The following is a 16,140-nucleotide window of genomic DNA, read 5'->3' as shown; positions in this document are numbered from 1 at the left end:
AGTTGACTTCCATCATACTTCCCTGGTAGATAGAGATTGTAAAATCCTTGAGTCTTCTTCTCAATTTGATTTATATGAAATTTACTGCTAGATGGAGGATCAATTAATTGATCAAGTAAATGAAATAGGACTGTGGGATTCCCTCCCTCCCCACTACATTTTCCCTCAGATACACAGAGCACCTGAATTTGTCATGAAATACCATGAGTCCTATGATTCCATTCAAAGAGAAATCATTTCACCCATAGGAGAAAACCTTTGTTTCATTAATGTTGAGTCCATTGAAAATATGTTGCAAGCTCTAGCTATTACACCAACCCATCCTTTTTCTCATGAAATCATTATAGAAGCTTATCAAAAGCTAGATTTTACTAAAATATACCAGACTCTTGAACTTTTCCTAGCTATAGATAGTCCTCTGCCTAAAAGAAACCCTCCCTATGATTCATCCATGTTCCCTGACAAAACCAAGCAAATCACCATTATTTTGTCCTATCTGTTTGGTTACAATTCTGATCAATATGTTAATGAAGCCATCCTAGGTTTCTTATCAATCTTTTCTGTTGATTCCAAACCTAATGTTCTCTATAAATTTAGCTAATTCCTAGTTAAACCCATACGTGAGAAATTTGTCCAGTTTAACACTGAAGAAGTATTCAAGTATGCTTTAGTACTTGTATACCTTTTTATATATTTTTCGGGAGACAAATTTCCATTCACCTTACAGAAGCTAGATGAGGAAGGCAACCAGTAATCAATGATATTTTGGACTACAATGGGAATGAAGGAGAAAGAAGAATTTACCTATAAACAGTGCATAGAATTGTTTATTCATCTAGCTATTAGTCTTATGAGTAGCACTCCAGTACTAAGAATCAGTGATGAAATTGTGAAAGTGTTGCATCTAGTTGATCAAGCCACAATAGGAGATTGGTATCTTTACCAAAACTACATAGAAATCAGGGTTTACGGTTGTGAGCTTCCACCCTACAAACTTCCTAAGTACCTTCCCATTAGAATCTTTGCACTGGAATATATTAGGCAGAGGTTAAATGCAGATGAAGTACACTTTGTAGCAGCAAAGAAGAAATCACAATTCAATCTAAAATCTCAGGTCGGTCCATTCATCTCTAACATCAGAGTAGCAGGAGAAGAAGAAGACATGTTATTAAAGGAAATGAAGTTTGGTCTTAGTTTCACTTCGTCTTATCACCCAATGGGAGTGATTTCTAAACTCAAGGTTGAAAATAAGTTTATTGCATATCACCATACAACTAGATCTGAAATAGAGCAATAAAAAAATCAGTTGTAATGGAAAGAGAACACCCTTCAAGAATCTGAAGAGAAGGAAATTTCTACTTCAAATGTGCAAACTCCACTTTCATAGGAAAAGAAAGCTAAAAGAGGAGGGGAAGAACAGTCATCTCCTACAACTGAAGCATCAAGCAAGGGCTTTAGAATTGTACATAGAAAGATGATACCTAGGATCTCTATGATCGTTGGAGCAACAAATGAGTCTTGGAAAACAACATTCGATGGACCTGGAGAGACTGTGCTCTATACATAGTCTAGTGGACAGTCTACCCAGTCCCCAACTCATTCCACTACTTCTCAACATTAGGTAATTCAGAGTAGTGGAAGCGGTCATAAGGACAAGAAGGAGGACATATTTCATGTTTTTAGTGAGATTAAAAGGAAGAATGAAGAGTTGAAGTTGAACACCTATACCTAATTTTGGAAACATTCCTCTAGCTCTTAGGCCAGACTTCTTTCATTTTTTTATTCTAAAAAGGGAAAAATGCAGATAGCTTTCCTGCAAACTCAGATTCCACAACCCAGGACTCATGCACATTATCATAAGTAATCCTCATTTGAGTTTAATGTAAAATATGTGCATCCAATTGATCAAATTGAGATGCACTAACAAACTGGTAAGATGATTTCTTCCACTTTAACTCATACTTCCATGAGTTTTTCAAAGTTACAGGTCACCTTGGCCAATACGCAGTCACAGTTGAAATTGGAAAAGGTTTCCTCACTGGAAAAGGAAACCAACATCAAATGCTTGGAAGATCTGGTGCTAAAGATGGGATATGATCCCTCAAACACGAATTCAGTAGAAGAACTTGTTAAGAATAAAAATGTTGGGCTCTTAGCATTAAGAAAAAATCTCAAACTACGAGCTTCTGAGGATCTAATGACCAAGGAGATTGAAGAAACTGAGACTCAGAAATCTGACATGATGAAGCTCATCATGGAACAGAATTTGCAGATAAAACAGATGGAGGAGCAAATGGAAAAATTGGTCAAAGAGAAAGAAGAAGCTGTCAAGAAGGCCCAAATTCCAATGGATGTGGTTCCTCTTTCAGTATTCTCAATAGCCAGAGTTTCTACTTTAGGAACAACATCAACTACAGGTACAATAGAAGGAGTTGAACAACTTGCAGAAACTATTCAAAATTTGTCCATTCAGACAATTGAAATGAAGAAGTTGTAGGATGAACTGAAGGAATTAAAACATATGAAGGCAGTTGCAGATAGTTCACATGCAGCAGAGTTGCAGAGGAAAAAAAGCCAGATTAAGTTTTGCAGAAGGGGATCAAAGAGTACTACCTTGGAAACAAACTAGGTTTGGCAAAGGAAATTCTATGGGAAGAAATTACTGAATCAGTCAAGGATATCTGGCCCTATATCAAGATAATCTTTGATCAAAAAGACCTATTGGAGAAAGCTCAAGAAGTTGTTGAAATTATTTCTAAAAAGCTTGAGGACATCCCTGAAATTGCTTCTGAAATAATGAAGTTCCTCAATTCTAAAGACAACTATGAGCTTGAAGAATTGGGTATAAATGATAGGACAAAAACTATAATGGAAGTAAAGAATATCATTACCAAGAAAAACCTCATCCTTCAGTTGGAGGAAAACTGTAGCAATGTGAATACTATAGTTCAAATATTTTTCAGTAGGTTAGAACCCTTGACCAGCAAGGGTTTTCCTTTTATGCTTGTGATAAATGAAAAATTAATGCCCATTGAAGATTATGTTCAGAAGCTTACAGAGGTGGGTACCAATGCAGCTTCAGTTTCAAACATAAGAGGTGCAATAGCACCAAGGGTTGTGTTGAATGCACTCAAATATTCCTTTTTCATTCTAGATGAAATCAAGCATATATTTCCAGTAAAACTTGTTGGAAATAATACTGAGAGGGGGGTTGAATCAGTAGTAGAAAGTCAAACAATTTTTCATTTCCATAATTAGATTCATATACACTACTTCAGTTAATGGAACTCGCATGTATATGAAACTGTGTTTAAGGCAACTATCGTATATCCTGCAAACTTATGATTCAGTTAATTCATCATAAGTTGATCTTTAATCAGTGCATCAAAACCACATAAACAGTAACCAGGTGCAGTAAAAACAGAACAGACAATCACACACATCAACACAAGATATAAGTTGGAAACCTAATGTGGGTGAAAACCACTTGCTGCAATCATCTCTATCTTCTTTTAATAATAAGAAACTTCTTTTTACAATTTTTGTACTAGTGTAGAATTATACCAGTGCACAGGGTTCTACCCGCAGAAGGCTACAACCTTCTCTCGTTCTCCAGCTTCTTCTGGAAGGGAGCTACTAACCCCTAGCTCTTATACTAGCTAATAAGTTTATTAGTAAGTAGGTGCCAGCCTACAGAAGGCTACAACCTTCTCTTTTCTTCAAGGGACCACATTTCATAAATGTTTAGACTGGATCCATCACTAACATCATTCAATCATCAAATATCTTTGCATCAACCAATCTCCTTTACACCAACCACAACTGAATCAATCAATCACTTTGACAACCCTTCAATTTGATCTTTCAGAATGTTGTAATAGTAATCAAAACCCAAGCCAAAACCCAGAACGCTACAACAACAAGCTGAAGCAGATAAAACATATTTTATAAGGTATACGCCACTTCCATGTGTCAAACCTACATGCATACGCTCTTTTCTCAAGGTGAACCTGTGTACAGATCTGCAAATCAAATTTAAGATGTATACGCTATTTTGATATGCAGAACAAGCATGTATACATGCTTTTTCTAAAGTGAACCTGCGTACAGATTTTTAATGATGATTTAAACATTACAACAATTCCAGACTTCAATTATACCGAGATCATCATATTTATAGACTACAACATGCGCCAATTATTCAGATAAATGATTAGACCACATAAAGATACTTCACTTCAAGCCTTAATATCTTGACCCATCATTAGATATTATCCTTCATCAAGCGCTAAGGTTCATCCTTGGTTTAGATCTAGCTATGCACCATAACCCAATAACTTGTACACTAGATCTTTCTTTTCATCAGATATTCAATGCTTGAGTGCACTGGCCTAATGATATTCACCTCCTTTTATAGTCTTAGGCCTTACTCAATTCCATGGACCAAAACCACTTAGGACCAATAGCTTGGACCCAATACCTGGGGTTAATACCTCGGACCAAATACCTTGGACCAATACCATGGATCAAAATACCATGGATCAAAATACCATGGAACAAATACCTTGGACCAAAATATATGCACCTTTCATTCTATGAAAGTGCGTGTGTACGTATACGTGACTTGTATATAGTGAATTTGCATGTATACGCAGCTTGGCCAATGGTGAACCTGCCTATACCTCTCTTTCTTCATTCTAATCTGAACTTTGTGTTGTTAACCTACTAAACTATGATCTGTCATCTGAGTGAGTTGCCATCAAGGACAATGCCTGTGTCATAATTCCAACAATCTCCCCCTTTGGACTTGATGGCAACCCCAAGTCACTCTCCCCCTTTGTCATCAAGGGCAAAGGTTTATGCTCCTCCTGAGTACATGGTGAATTTTATGATATGTTGAAGAGTGCTATTTGAGCTCCATGATCGAGTCCATTCTCCCCTTGAATATAAGCAAGGTCTGCAAAAAGATGTTCTAAAAGAAGAACATGAATCTATACATACATCATCTCCCAACCAAGTGGGGATATACCAATTGTTTATACATGTCAAAACAAGAAACATTACATTTTCCATCCCATGCATAGTGGGGTAACAAATTAGGTCGTTTCATGACCTTTTCATTAAAAAATATACATGACATATATAACAGAGACCAAATATCTTAAACAAGACCATGATAGTCATCATCAACTATCATTAACAACATCTTTCAATCAGCATCTAGAACAACAACCATGTTCTCCCCCTGAACTTGTTCCACCTAAATAAAAATAAAAATAAAAATAAAAAAAAACTGTGTGAATCTGTACCAAGATCTTCTAAGATGATGCCCACAATGAATTATTAGAAGCATACGCTCCCCCCTGAACTTGTGCCAGATGATCACTATCAGATCTGATCATTATATATAATAGAAGAGTTATCAAGGCATCCTTATCAATCAGATATACATCAAGTTATCAACAACTTATGAGAGACAACATATTTCCACACGTCATTCACAGACTATAACCATCATCAAGCAGAGTAGATAATTTTCTGAACCATATCAGAACCCTTTCTTCCTAAGTTTGGCCCACTTCTTTTCTTCAAACTAACATATACGCGACTGTATCCACAGAAACCAGCATATGTACGCGACTACGCTACATGAAACTCACGTATAACCACCTTTCTCTGAAACAGATAGGATTTAACAATATGATGATGCATCAACTACTCCCAGCTTCTGTCTGAGATATTCAAATGTCTCTCTAGGCAGTGGTTTGGTGAATATATCACCAACCTGTTCTTTGGAGGGAACATACTCCAATTTGACCTTTTGTTCAAGCACTTGTTCACGTAGAAAATGATATTTGATGGGTATGTGCTTGGTCTTGGAATGCATGACTGGATTCCTTGAAATATTGATGGCACTTATATTATCACATAGGATGGAGATGAGTGAAGTACATGTGATCTGAATGTTTTACAATGTTTGCATCATCCAAATGAGTTGTGTGCAACAAGATGCAGCAGCCACATATTCTTCTTTAGTTGTAGATAATGCAGTTGAACTTTGTTTCTTGCTGAACCAAGACACTAATATGGAACCCATATAGAATGCACCACCACTAGTGCTTTTTCTGTCATCAACGCTTCCTGCCCAATCTGCATCTATATATGCATGAAGTGTAAGATCTGTATCTCTAGGATACCATAAACCAAAATTCTGTGTTCCTTGAAGATATTTGAAGATCCTTTTGACTGTCTGAAGGTGTGATTCCTTTGGATTTGCTTGGAATCTTCCAACTATTCCTACTGCATGCATGATGTCTGGTCGGGTACTTGTTAGATAAAGCAGACTGCCAATCATAGATCTGTAAGTTGGTTGATGTATTGCTGCTGATTCATCATTTGAGCTGAGACTGCATCCTGTTACCATTGGGGTACATACTGGTTTAGAATCTTCCATGTCGTATTTTTTCAAGATCTATTTGAGATATTTGGTTTGTGATAGAAAAATACCATCTTTATTTTGTTGAACTTGTAGACCAAGAAAATATGTAAGCTCAACAAGCAGGGACATTTCAAATTATTGCTGCATTACCAAAGAAAAATTCCGACTCATGGCTTCTTCATTGCTACCAAAAATGATATCATCAACATACACAACAAGTATTAGCAGTTTATTATTGTCAATCTTTATATATGGATTGCTATCAGCTGATCCCTTTGAAAAACCTTGTTGATGAAGACTTTTGGTTGCTCAAAATAGACTTCTTCTTCTAAGTCTCCATTAAGAAAGGCACATTTTACATCCATTTGGTATACTTTGAATTTCTAAAACCTAGAAAGAGCAAGGAACATTCTTATAGCTTCAATTCTAGTAACGGGTGCAAAAGTTTATTCAAAATCTATACCTTCTTATTGAGCATATCCTTTACAAACAAGTCTGGCCTTGTTTCTAATAACTTCTCCATTTTCATTCAGCTTGTTTTTGAATATCCATTTAGTTCCTATGATATTCTTATCATGAGGTCTAGGAACTAATTCCCAAGTATTATTCTTTTCAATTTTCTCAAGTTCTTCATTCATGGCCTTCACCCAACATTCGTCTTTGTGTGCTTCATTTATATTTTGAGGTTCGGTGGAGGATAGCAATGCTAGATAGCTTGAAGCTTCTGTAATAGTTATTCTTGTCTGCCTACCTACCCCTTTCTGTCCCAAAATTTGAGTCTCTAGATGATTTTTCTGAACATACCTGGATGGAGTCTTTTCTTCTACTATTATCTTTTCTTCTCGTGCTTCATTGGTTTCTTCTTCAAAATTAGTCTGATTTGATGTGGGGGGATAATCCTCATCTTCTTCATAATCTTTGGTTTTTATTTATTTTGGATTTTTGCATGCTTCATCAACCACAACATCAATACTTTCAATAATTTTCCCAAGTCTTTTATTATAGCATTTATATCCTTTACTTCTAGAAGAGTAACCAAGGAGAATACCTTCATCTGCTCTAGGTTCAAAATTACCAAGTTTTTCATCAGTCCTTTTGATGTAACATTTGCTTCCAAAAACATTGAAGTATTTTACAGTAGGGGTCTTACCATACCAAAGTTCATGTGGACTTTGAGTGTTGTTTATCCGAACATTTTCTTGGTTGAGAATAGTGACGATAGCGAATGCAGCTTCACCCCAGAAGGTTTTAGGAGTTCGAGACTCACCTAGCATAGCACGAGCCATTTGTTGAACAGTTCTATTCATCCTTTCTACCACTCCATTTTGCTGAGGATTCCTTGTGGTGGAGAATTGCATTTTTATTCCATGTTCTTCACAAAAGTCAAAGAATTCATCCGAGGTAAATTCCCCTCCTCGATCAGATCTGAGGCATTTGATTTTGCGATCTGATTCATTTTCAACCAAAGCTTTGAAGGCCTTGAACTTTTCAAATGCTTCATCTTTATGCTTTAGAAGTCTTATCCATCACATTCTATAAAAATCATCAATGAACAATATAAACTATTCTTCTCCATGAGATGAATTTTTCCTTGATGGTCCACATAAATCAGTATGAACAAGTTCATGAGGCATACTAGCTGATCCTTCCTTTTCAAGGAAGTGCGATATGGTTTTCTTACCAAATTGACATGATTTGCATATCGTATTTTATGGAATGCTGATATCAAGAAGATCACGAACAACCTGGAATTTGCATGCTTTTCTTATTTGAGAGAAGCTTAGATGCCCCAATATTTGTGCCATAGCCAGTGTTCATCATTTTTGCTTAAATAGCACTGTTGTTTTCCTCCCTTGAGTATGTATAAGTGCTTTGGAGTTCTTATACCTTTGATCACGGTTTCTCCTATATCAAGCTCACGAACAACACATCCATTTGATCAAAATACTACTTTATTTTCTTGATCACACATTTGACTAACACTCAACAGGTTATGCTTTAGACCATCAACATACATAACATTCCCAGTTTTAACTTTTTCTTTTAAGAGAAAAAAGCCTTTACCTTTTATGACAGTAGGAGTGTCATTTCCAAATGAGACCTTCTTTTCCTTTTCTAAGGAATTATATGAATGAAGTTTTTCTTTGTCACCTGTCATGTGTTTTAAACATCCATTGTTGATGTACCACTGATTTTCTTGTCCTTCTGCATACAACGCTATACCACACCTTTCTGTTTGTGGTTCTTTCTTTTTCCATATTTTGGGACTTAATGGAGTTTTCTCCTTCTGAGATGTTTGCTGAAATTTACTCCTGCATTCATATTCTTCATGACCGAAGTTGTTGCAAATAGAGCATTCTATTTCATTTTCAAGAAGAGAAAAGTTATTGTAGGACCTTTTCATGATTCCTGTCACATTCCTTCGTGCTTCTCTAGTCATGATGGTCTTGTAAGCAACACATTGAGCAACTTTGTGTCCAAAGTTATGACATGAAAAACATTGGCCATTAAAGAAGTTCCTGCGATTATCGAATCTACTACCTTGGTGATTGTAGTTTCTATTGATATTCATTCTTGAAGGAGATTGAGTATGATTTACATGAGGTTGGTTGTAGCTTTTGTTCGTCCTTGAAGTAAATTGAGCCTGATTTACCTGGTGATCTACTTTATGCCTTTGCTGACGATTGTCAAACTGTTCACTGCTCTTTGATGCATGAAGATAGATTTTAGTGGAGGTTGACGACTTCTGTGCTTGAGATGCTTCTTTAGTATATCCAAGACCTGTCTTTATCAGAGGAGAACGCTGCACTTTGATAATATCATTTAAGGTTTTTGATCTTTTAGCAAAACCAAGATTGAGAGATTTCGTTTTCTCAATATCCTTTCTTAGACCCACAATTTCACATTTTATTTTTTCATTGTGTTTTTCTCTTTCAACAAGTTGGAATGTCAAAGTATCTATAATCATATTCTTTTCTTCTAAACAGATTTTGAGTTTAGAGATTTCTTCATAAAGGTAATCTTCATCTAAAGCATCCAAGAAATCATCATCTTCAAAAGCCATCAGAAGTCTATAGTCATTACTATTTTCATCTTCATCACTAATTTATAAACCATCGTTATCTTCATGTGTATAGTAGCTCTTCTTACTTACACTTTGTTTTTTATTCCATTTTGTAGATTCCTTACCTTTATCAAACTTATCTTTATGAGGACATTTGGCAGCATAATGACCGACTCTTCCACAAGAAAAACATTTGAAAGGTAGTCTACCTTTGAATCTTCTAGAACCCCGTTGAAGGTTCTTGACAAGGTTTGTTTCTTCTTCTCCTTCTGAAATATGTCCTGATTCATTGAGTTCTTCTTTTCCTAAAGCTTTAAATGTGGCTTCTCCCATATCTGATGGACCTCCTTTTCTCATCTCGAAAGCAGTTGAGATTCCATACAGCGGTGTCATAGTAATAGTCTGAAGATCCTACTTTTCTTCTATGGTAGATACTTTTGATTCAAACTTAGCAAACAAGGATCTTAAAACCTTTTCAACTAAAGTAACTTCTTTTATCTCTTCACCCAAATTCTTCATGCAATTGACAATCTCATCTATACGTAAGAAGTAACTAGCTATACTTTCATCATTACGCATTTTGAGAGTTTCATATTGAATTATGAGAGTTTTCAGTTTTGCACATTTTACCTGAGAGTCTCCTTCGTAGCTTAGAACGATTTTGTGCCATATTTCTTTGGTAGATTTGAGCTGCATAACTTTGACAAATTTTGATTGTGATAGACTTCCCAATAATGTATTGACAACTTTGGCATTGGTTTCATATTGCTTTTTACCTGCCGCATCTGTAGGAATTGCTGATGGAAATGTATATCCTCCTTCCACGATTTCCCAGACATCTGTTCCAAGATATTGAAGATAGGTTGTGGTTCTTACCTTCCAATAAATGAAGTTGCTTCCATAAAACATTGGTGGTCTGATGGATCCCTCTCTTTCTTGATTACTCATGATGATGGATCTTCCTTCAAGCGATCAATCTTCTTCTGAAGGACCTGCTCCAATACTAATTGTTGGAAATAATACTGAGAGGGGGGGTGAATCAATATTAGCAAGTCAAACAACTTTTCATTTCCATAATCAGATTCATATACACTACTTCAGTTAATGGAAATCGCGTGTATACGCAACTGTTTTTAAGGCAACTAGTGTATATCCTGCAAACTTATGATTTAGTTAATTCATCATATGTTGATCTTTAATCAGTGCATCTAAACCACATAAATGGTAACCAGGTGCAATAAAAATAGAACAGACAATCACACACATGAACACAAGATATAAGGTGGAAACCCAATGTGAGTGAAAAGCATGTGCTGCAATCGTCTCTATCTTGTTTTAATAATAAGAAACTTATTTTTACAATTTTTGTACTGGTGCAAACTTATACCAGTACGCAGGCTTCTACCTGCAGAAGGCTACAACCTTCTCTTTCCTTCCAGGGACCACGTTTCATAAATTTTCAGACTGGATCCATCACTAACATCATTCAATCATCAAATATCTCTGCATCAACCAATCTCCTTTGAACCAACCACAACTAAATCAATCAATCACTTTGAAAACCCTTCAATCTGATCTTTCAGAATGTTGTAATAGTAACCAGAACCCAAGCCAGAACCCAGAACACTGCAACAACAAATAGAAACAGCTAAAACATACTTTATAAGGTATACGTTACTTCCATGCGTCGAACCTGCATGCTTACGCTCTCTTCTCAAGGCGAACCTGTGTACAAATCTGCAAATCAAATTTAAGATGTATACATTGTTTTGATATGAAGAACAAGCGTGTATATGTGCCTTTTCTAAAGTGAACCTATGTACAGATCTGTAAATGATGATTTAAACATTACAAGAATTCCAAACTTCAGTTATACCCAGATCATCATATTTACAAACTACAACATGCGCTAGTTATTTAGATAAATGATCAAACCACATAAAGATACTTCACTTCAAACCTTAAGATATTGACCCATCATTATATCTTATCCTTCATCAAGCGCTAAGGTTCATCCTTGGTTCAGATCTAGCTATGCACCATAACCCAATAACCTGTACACTAGATCTTGCTCTTCATCAGATATTCAATGCTTGAGTGCACTAGCCTAATGATCTTCCCCTCCTTTTACACTATTAGGCCTACTCAATACCATGGACCAAAACCACTTCATACCAATACCTTAGACCCAATACCTGGGGTCAATACCTCAGACCAGATACCTTGGACCAATACCATGGATCAAAATACCATGGACCAAAATATACGCGCCTTGAATTCTGTGAAAGTGCGTGTGTATGTATACGCGACTTGTATATAATGAACCTACGTGTATATACAGCTTGGCCAATGGTGAACCTGCGTATACCTCTATTTATTCATTTCGATCTGAACTTTGTGCTATTAACTTACTGAACTGTGATCTTTCATCTGAGTGAGTTTCCATCAAGGACAACACCTGTGTCATAATTCCAACAAAACCCACTTTTACTAAGTATACAAAGATGGATGAAGTTTATAGAAAAGTAACTAAGTTATCTATCCTAGATAAGAAACGCTAGGAAGAATTAACTGATTTACTTGAATAAAAGGTTGATCAAACAACATTCAATATTTACAGGAACAATCATCACCAGCTCAACAGTTCTCAGTTTTTCCAGCAACAGTCATCAACAGCTCAACACCAAAATAGTGACAGATCGACTATCAGTTATATTCCTGATTTTGTATTTATCTATTTTTGTAAAGACGTTTAAGATATTTTCTTAGTTCTAAGATTGTATAAATAACTCCCTTTCACGAGTTATTAAGGGTTGCACCCTTGAAGAATCATTTCTAAACATTGAATGTACTTGACTTTTCTAAATCATTAATACAAAAGCAAATGGATTCTGAATTCTGATTCATACAGTTTCGTTTTTCTATAAGTTTTTTCTAGTTTTATTTCATAGTGTTTTCTTCATATTCTTATGTTTTACAAAGATAACCAGGTAGGAGTAATTGTGTTTCAATTATTCTTATAAGCTTCTGAAGTGATCATCTATAAAGAGAATGAATTATATAAACTGTTTGTTTTATTAATTCCCTCTAAATCATAAAATCATCAGCATCTATTGTAAGCTTAAGCATATTTTGTTAAACCTTATGAACATAGTTTATAGGTTTTCTTATGATTATTCAATTTTCAATTTGAAGACCATGATAGTCATACCATCTCTCTATTTCTACTCACCACCATGCAAGCTATATCACTGTGTGAATTTTAATAGCAACCCTCTGTTTAAATATTAATACTATTCAAAAGGTTAGGCATCACTATTTTAAATTTGTTTCATACAATGGTCCTCCAAATTAAAACAAAACCCCCAAAAAAATCATCTTAGATGCCTTGCATGATAGCTGACCATTATCATCTCAGAGATACAACATCAATCTGGCGTCATTGTCAGGGATTCAAATTTCACAAAGTTTTCCTAGGTCAACAATATTATTCCTATTCCTTTAAGGTGATTAAAAGTATAGATAGGTCAAAATCTTTCACCTGGAGACTCCACTATACCAAACTGGCACCTTCTAAGCACACTAGATCCCATTCTAAATCTGACACAATTAGTCCTCTGTCAGATCCAGAAAGACTTGTGAGAAATCCCAATTCTAGAAGCAGACATCAACCATCTTCTTCTACTTCAGACTTGCAGTCTGAAGATATATTACATTTTGATCCCTATAGTAACATTCCATCCAATCTAGAGTACACTCACCTATCACCTAGGGTTGTTGAACTCTTAGATAGGGGAGTTGATTTCAAATCAATTTTCCTTATTCATTCACTTGAATGTCATCCAGAACCCCCACTTCCACTGAGATCACCTAAATCTGAGTCTAACCTGGGTGTTCATTTACCTGAATACAAACCAAAAAACTTTATATCCCCCACCACTTATTCATTTCATTCCACCTCCGAACCACCAGAATCTTCTAATTCTAAACAACCTGAAGGGACCTTTTCTATATATTCAAATCCACTCTTTGAAACTGAAGAGGATATTCATTCTCAAGTCCACAAGTTGGTTATTAAAACTCCTTTAAAATCATTCAAGAAGTCTCCCCCTTCTTTATCTCCTCCTTCTTCACCCCCCACATGGTAATTCTCCCCCTCTTTCACCATCTCCCTCTTCCTTATCATCATCTTCACAAACATCTCATTCATCATATTCTACTATGGCATTTCAACCCATTGTACGGTCAAGATATGTAGCTTTAGTTTTACCTCCAGTCCTTGATTCTTTCCCTAATGGATATTTAAAGCACCTTCCTAGATATAATGGAGAGACTGGTCCCTCAGCTGAGGATCACCTTCAATCCTTTCTATACTTTGCAAATAACATGAACATAGAACAAGAAAATGTTTACTTGAGGTTGTTCGTTCAGTCTCTTGAGGGAAATGTGAGGACTTGGTTTAGGTAGTTACTTACAAATTCCATTAGAAACTGGGAAGAATTAACAAATATAATAAAAAATCAATGGGGGTTGAAGAAAGATGCTCTTTACTTTTTGACTGAGTTTGAAGAACTTAAAATAAACTTTGATGAACCTATCTCTGATTTTATCAAAAGGTTCAACAAACTTTATCATAAGATTCCCCCTGATTGCAAACTACCTGTAGCAGTAGTAGCTAAATCTAGGTTTTCAAAAGCTTTTGAAGATGACTTTGTTGTGATGCTAAGAGAAAGAACTTGTGATGTTAAGAGAAAGAACTTCAAGAACTCTTGAAGACATGCAAACTAATGTTATAGAGCAAATGGGTCTTCCTCAGCCACTTTAAAAGCTAAATAGGAAAAATCCCAAAGAAAAATTAAATCAAGTCAAGAGGCCTCAACTTCCTCTAAGACTAAAACTGAAAGACTCTAAAATAGATGAAATAACTTCACTTCTTAGAAATCTATCCAATAGAATTTCCAAGATTGAGACTCAACCTAGAACAGTTCAACAAATGGTCACTCGACCCCAAAATCAAAATCAAGGTCAATACAAAAGAAATCCACCATTACAAATTCTTCAAAGGCCTAGTATTGATCAACAGGTTCCAACTCCTTTACTGATAGATGATCAACAATTTGATGACAATACTATGACTATCACTGAAGATATTAATAATATGGATACCTTTTTTGGTCAGACTGCTATTATTCCTCTCTCACAACAAAAGCAAGTTCAACAAGATCAAGACTCCTCACAAGCTTTTGAATACCATGCCTTCTCTGAATTCTTAATTGCAGAACTAAACAAAAGATATGATCTTAGGCCTAGACCTGGTCCAGGAAGACCTCCGAAGGAACCTCCAACAATTGAACCTCGTACTAAAACTTTTGAAACTCAAACAATTATTATTCAACCATTAAATTAGTCAACTGATACTACTCAAATTGAAAAAATTGTTTTAACTGCATTTGTGTTGAAAAGGAGTTAGAAAGAGTTAAAATCCCTATACCACTTTTAGAACTTTCCAAAAACCCTGGATATAAAAATCAAGTCTCCAAATGGGCACAAAACACCTCGGTTGATGCTGAAAGTGATATCATTAGTCTTCAATATGAAAAACCAACAGTGGTTTTTGGTCCTAGCTCAAATATGGTAGATGAAATAGTACCCCCTTTCTATGTGAATCTTAAAACAAATGATTTTATGTTATACAATTGTATGCTTGATTCTGGAGCATCACATAATCTTATGCCAAAAACTATCATGGATCATTTAAATCTTGACATAACTAGATCCTATCATGATTTGTACACCTTTGATTCCAAAAGGTGCCTTGTCTAGGATTGATTAAGAATTTAGTAGTCACTCTCGCCCAAATCCGAGTAAAGAGTGTAGTGTTAGATATAATTGTCATAGATATCCCTCCCAAATTTGGAATGCTCCTTTCAAGGTCTTGTTGTGCCAAATAACGGGGAACTCTTCAGATGGACATGCCTTATGCCACTATTCTAGTCTATGGGGAGAGCAACTAAGGTTGTATAGAGAGGTCAAATTTGTGCACACTTTGCAAAATGGATCAACCAAGAAACCATCCCATATATGCAATTGATCAAGATTTTGGTTATTTCCAACTTTCTTCAAACCAAACACATGAAACTCAAGCAAAAATTGAAGATGTAATTGAAAGACCTGTACCAAATCAGACTGGTGTCTGGAAGCTATTCTTTGAGGGTTCTTGTACAAAGGATGGAGCAGGAGCTAGGGCGGCATTAATCTCACTGGAAAAAGAAAACATTACACAATCATGCAAACTTGATTTTGAATTACAAATAATGTAGCTGAATATGAGACTTTCCTTTTAGGACAACAGTTAGCCAAGATCTTAAAAGTACAAAACCTGAGTGTTTTTACTGACTTAGAGCTCATTGTTAAACAAATTAAAAATATTTTCCAAACAAAAAATCCTAGGCTTAGATCTTATCGAAATGAGGTTTTGGATTCAGTTGAAAATTTCTTCAATGCTTTTACCCAAGGGATCAGAATATTCATGCAGATTCCTTAGTATTTCTGCTAGTTAATTTAGAATCCCTAATCAAACTATTGTGCTCTATAAAATACAAGTCAAATACAGGCCATCCATCCTAGATAACCTAAA

This window comes from Pinus tabuliformis, chromosome J (genome assembly GCF_031772625.1).
Source record: "Pinus tabuliformis cultivar Carrire ecotype Pingquan chromosome J, CPIR1, whole genome shotgun sequence".
Classification (NCBI taxonomy): Eukaryota; Viridiplantae; Streptophyta; class Pinopsida; order Pinales; family Pinaceae; genus Pinus; species Pinus tabuliformis.
Note: the sequence above shows the minus strand (reverse complement) of the source record.